We start from the raw sequence: 6,000 nt of genomic DNA on the forward strand, positions 1-6,000 counted from the left end.
ACATTACAAATATAACGGAAACATGGACCGACATGAAAATTAAGTTTTACGAAAGCGCTAAAACTGAAGGTGGGACTCAAATTGTCAAAACTGCCAAACAACCTGTAAGTTCCTTGCAACATCATTATGTTCAGGAGACGACAACTGTCAAGACCAGTTAAATTAGTTTGATAAAGTTTTCTTATAAATCATTATTTTATTTTTCCTTTTAAATGAAGCCTGTTTCAATACAAGACAGGGCAGGGAATGTAACAGTACGATAGACACTTACAACTGGCCCCCAGATCCATTCACTTGATTTGATATTTTGTTGCGTATTTCTTGCAATGTGTCTTGAGAGAGAGAGAGAGAAATGGGGTTTGACGTCCACTCGACACAAACTAGGTCATTTCGGGACTAACATATGGTTTAATTTTATTTCAATAATTCGCTTGCGCGATGGGGTCTTTAGCAGTGGGAGGAAACCGGAGGACCCGGAGAAAACCCACGAGGTTGGACAGGCCACCCTGCAATGTGTCTTGAAAGCAGGTTTGTTTTATCAGTTTTGTTTGTGTGTAGTGCGGTCCTCCTGCACTTACTATTATATATGTATCTGATAAGCATAACAAAGTGGGACAAGATATGTATTTATTTTCTATTTTTGATGATATTGACTCCAGTAGGTTAGTGTGTAGTTTCTTTTAGACAGACACAAGCACCATTGAACAAATAATCAATTCAGTTTCAATGCTAATCCCTATCACAATTCTTAATGACAAGGCTCTACAATGCCACTGAAACACTCGCATTTGCGAGTGAATTTTGACAATGGCGACCAGATATTTATAAATGCTAGGTTTCTGGCGAGTGAACATATATCTTGAAGTTCCTAATTAACACTATAGCTATCTGTCCTTTTCTCCGTAAAGATAACGTAATCGGCAATGATCCCAGTCGACTGTCACTCTTGTTTACTTCCTGGTTTGAAATTGGGTCAATCACATTGTCCTCTGCGAGGAAATTCTCATTGCGCATGCGCTGTATTTATCGGAAGTTTATGAGACAGCTGACAGCATGGCTAGCAGACGAATCAAACCTATATCATCTTACTTTACTAGTAAAGTAACTTCGTCTTGCAGTGAGTCTCAGTCGGGGGAAAATGATGAAAGTCATGCTACTGACGCTACACGACCCAAACAAGCAAAATTACAAGCTTCGCCGTCTTCGTCTCGCAGTGAGTCCCAGTCAGAAAAAATGTTTAAAACATCTTTTATTATTAGTATAAATTATAGGACGACAAGTTGAAGAGTTATGTATGTTCACAATATAATTTAGCTATATCATACGACAAATTATTCTAATCTTCAGATTTGGCAACTGAAAATTTTGTTTGGCTAGTGGTTTTGAAAATTTACTTATGTTTGCACAAGTATGTTCAAAATGCTGTGTAGAGCCTTGAATGAGTTTCAATGTTAATCTCTATCACAATTTTTGATGAGTTTTAATGATAATCCATATCACAAGTTTCAATGCTAAACTCTATCACAATTCTTAATGGGTTTCAATGCTAATATCTGCCACAATTCTTAATGAGTTTCAAGGATAAGCCATATCACAATTCTTAATGAGTTTCAATGATAAGCCATATCACAATTCTTAATGAGTTTCAATGCTAATCACTATCACAATTCTTAATGAGTTTCGATGATAAACTCTATCACATTTCTTAATGAGTTTCAACGATAATTTCCATCACAATTCCATTCTGAAGACTACACAAAAGATCAAACTCCCACTGAGATAAGCAATTCAACAATCAAGAACCATCTCCTGTAAATCAGCTTCAATAAGCTGATCATCATTTGTCAGAGTTACTATTGGTCTAGTTTGCTTGATTAGGTTAATACTTGATAACTTTGCAAGACAACAATTTATTTATATTAAATGTAAAATAAAGACCTGTGTTATCTGTGGAAATGATAATGTTGATGTTTTCTCCCATGTTGATCTTTTAATCATCTGTATATCTTTATCAACAGGTATCAACAAATACTATAAATATAAACAATACATAATTTATGTACAGTTACCAACAATAAACTATATAAACAATACATAATATATCTACAAGTACCAAACAACTACTATATAAATTATCAACAAATACTATAAATATAAACAATACATGATATTGACTGTCGTTCGAGTTTTCACATGGTTCTATAAAGTGAAACAATGGCCATAACTCGTCGTCTAATTTTTACCAGTTTCAATCTGCTGTTTTTTTAACTATTTTTTGCTTTTGGCTGTTATGTCCATAACCCATATAAATAACGTATATAAATTTAATACAGATCAGATGATAACTTTGGTCAGGAAAGCGTTCATATGGTTCTACAAAAAGAATCAAAGGCCATCTAAGACTCTTAGAAGTAATTAACAAAAATTGTTGAAAATGAAATAGGCTTCTTCATCACACCAATCTAAACAACATATATAAATTTCAAAACGATCGCATTATACATGTAGTCTGTAGAGTGTTCACAAAAAATTGTGGACGACCAACAGACATCTGGACGGATGGGGATGACAACAATACATGTCCATAAAAAGCAGAATTTAATGTAAATGTTACCTCTCCATCTTTTGTCCAAGTTATTCTGGATAATGATTTGGATAAACTGTAAGAGAAAAAAAAAATTCTCCATGGTATGAGAAATTACAAATAGCCTTGGATTATGAACAATCAGCAAAAGATGAGATTTAACACCCACTCAAATGAAAAAAAATCTTTATTTCAATAATCCACTTTCACAATTGAAAAAATTCAGAGGAGCCAAAGAAAAAACCCCACAAGGTTAGGTAGATGACCCTATTTTCCGCCACATACAATATACAAGTGTAGGATTAAAGCTATATTTCTATTGATGACATACAGCTTGTTCTCAGAACAATTACATGTAGCCATCGAAATAGAAAATTAGGCAAGCTTGTAACTATAACGAAATGAAATGAAATGGGGTTTATCGTCCTACTTTTCTGTTCCGAATGGGCTAACGAAGATGGGTATATGCAAGGCTCTACAATGCGACTGAAACACTCGCATTTGCGAGTGAATTTTAACAATGGCGACCAGATATTTATAAATGCTAGGTTTCTGGCGAGTGAACATATATCTTGAAGTCCCCAATTAATACTATAGCTATCTGAACTTTTCTCTGTAAAGATAACGTAATCGGCAATGATCCCGGTCAACTGTCACTCTTGTTTCTTTCCTGGTTTGAAATTGGGTCAATCACATTGTCCTCTGCGAGGAAATCCTCATTGCGCATGCGCTGTATTTATCGGAAGTTTACGAGACAGCTGACAGCATGGTTAGCAGACGAATCAAACCTATATCGTCTTACTTTACTAGTAAAGTAACTTCGTCTCGCAGTGAGTCTCAGTTGGGGAAAAATGATGATAGTCATGCTACTGACGCTACACGACCCAAACAAGCAAAATTACAAGCTTTGCCGTCTTCGTCTCGCAGTGAGTCCCAGTCGGAAAAAAATGTTTAAAACATCTTTTATTATTATAGGACGACAAGTTGAAGTGTTATGTATGTTCACAATATAATTTAGCTATATCATACGACAAATTATTCTAATCTTCAGACTTGGCAACTGAAAATTTTGTTTGGCTTGTGGTTTTGAAAATTTACTTATGTTTTCACAAGTAAGTTCAAAATGCTGTGTAGAGCCTTGGGTATATGCCATACAGTTTGCTATGAGGGAAATTTTGCCAGAACAGCGGCACTAGGGTCTACTCTTATATCGAATTGCAACTGCCAAGGGTTCTTTTATGTGTACTCCAGTAAATTTTTATGAACAAATAATTGATAGATATGCCTACCTGACATCATTTGTTTTTGGTAGTAAATTTAAAACTTTAATACACGATTGATCATCCATTTTCCATATTCTAATACTTCCATCACAACTTGAAGATGCCTACAAAATTCATATCAATATCAATATTTTATATCAAAATTCATATAAATATCAGGTTTATACTTGATTTAAGAAAAACATCAAATTGTTTGGAAAAACTAGATAAATAACAACAAATATTCTTTCACTGGAATCATTAGAGTAGCGGATACTTTCCTGCACCAATCGGATTAATGAAGATGGAGATAATGCTATGCAGTGTGATGAAGGAAACAGTTCCGAGAAAGGGGCCTACTCTTGATTCAATTTCCATCATTCTGGCAAATTTTAACGTGCTGCCAATATATACAGAGGATCTGTGTTTTATGTCCCATCTGAATGACTAGACACTTTACCGTGCCAAACCCTCCGCCTGTACCACAGATAAGGGGAGCCACAGTGGCTAAGATGCTGGCTCGACAGCCTGGAGTTTGTGTGTTCGATCCCCTGCATTGGAAGAGAAAGTTCGAGATAATTCAACCTGGTTTCCCCTTGTCAGTGGTGTAGGACCTGACAAGAACAATTGTGAGCTGTCTAGTCATTCGAATGGGATGAAAAATCAAGATTCTGTGTATACATCTGCGTGCATGTAAAGATCCCTGCAGTTGGAATTCGATATAAGAGTAGGCCATAGTGCGGCTCGGGAATAATTTCCTCCATAGCACACTGTATGGCGTATGCCGGTCTTCATTAGCCCAGATCGGAGCAGAACAGTAGGACATTAAACCCCATTTCATTTCATCACATATTGGAAAATCGCATTGGAATCAACCTCAGGACCTTTTGTTTAGAGTGGCAGTGCCATACTCACAGTGACTCATAGTGTAGAACTCATATCACGTTGAAGACATTAAACTATGTTAAAATGTAATAAACACTGAAAAACACTCAGTTTGTGACATAATTTAAATTTGCAAACAAACGAAAATACTTTCTTAGTTAATTACCAGAAATTCTTCTTTGGGATCTAATGCCAAGCTTAAAACTGGAGCTTCATGGCCTCGACAAACTTTATGACTGCTACTTTCAATATCAACTATTTTAATAGTAAAATCACTGAAAAGACAAAAGATATATCATCATTATGTGTAATTGTTTTTTTACAAAACAGGACATTATATTTTCAGACTAATCACTCAATTGCCATTACTCTTATATATTCTGTTTATATCCGACACAAAAACTTGTTTAAAATAAATCTGGGACATCTTGCAGTGGAAGATTTAAAATGTACGACTGGATAATCTTTCCATCCCTAAATAAATAATGATATTCTGTGTTAAAAAAAATCAAAAAATCTGCAGCCAAAAGAGAGAGAGAGAGAGAGACTAAGTCATTTCAAGACTAACATATCGTTCATAATTATGTACGTGGGGGTTTTTAGTTTGAGGAAACCGGAGGAGAGAGATGGGATTTAACATCCACTTGACACAAACTAGATCTTTACGGGACTGACATATGGTTCAATTTCATTTCAATAATTTGCTTGCTGTGGGAGAAAACCGGAGGAATCGGAGAAAACCCACGAATCTGGACATGCAATCCTACTCCTTGTCACGTACAACCTGGGAATCGAAACCATGCCAGTTGACTCAATGAGCCTTTAAAAGTATATCAATCGCGATCATGCCAATTGATACAGATAGTATTATTTTGCTAGTCCAGGCATAGCATAAAGAGTGCCTAATTATTGTACATAGATTAACATTTGTTTAAAGCTTCAGCCCATTTTATTTTTGGGATGTTGCAGATTTACAATATACAACCCCCCCCCCCCCCCCCAAAAGAGTCTATTAATTTTTTTTTCATATAATTATGATGTCATTGTTACTATTATTAGTAACAGTCTACAAATATCAACAAAACACCTGTATTAAACAAACCTTGATCCAGCTACCATTGTTGTTCCTGATTCATTGAGAAGCATGTGATGTACAGGGGAGGTAAATCTTGTAACAATACCATCTGGAAGACCATCAGGAAAAGTGTGAGCTTGAATGGAATTGCTGTCAGAAGCTGTGAAGAAACGTCCATTCTGAAATATTATTAA

This window comes from Patella vulgata, chromosome 5 (genome assembly GCF_932274485.2).
Source record: "Patella vulgata chromosome 5, xgPatVulg1.2, whole genome shotgun sequence".
NCBI classification, from domain to species: Eukaryota; Metazoa; Mollusca; class Gastropoda; family Patellidae; genus Patella; species Patella vulgata.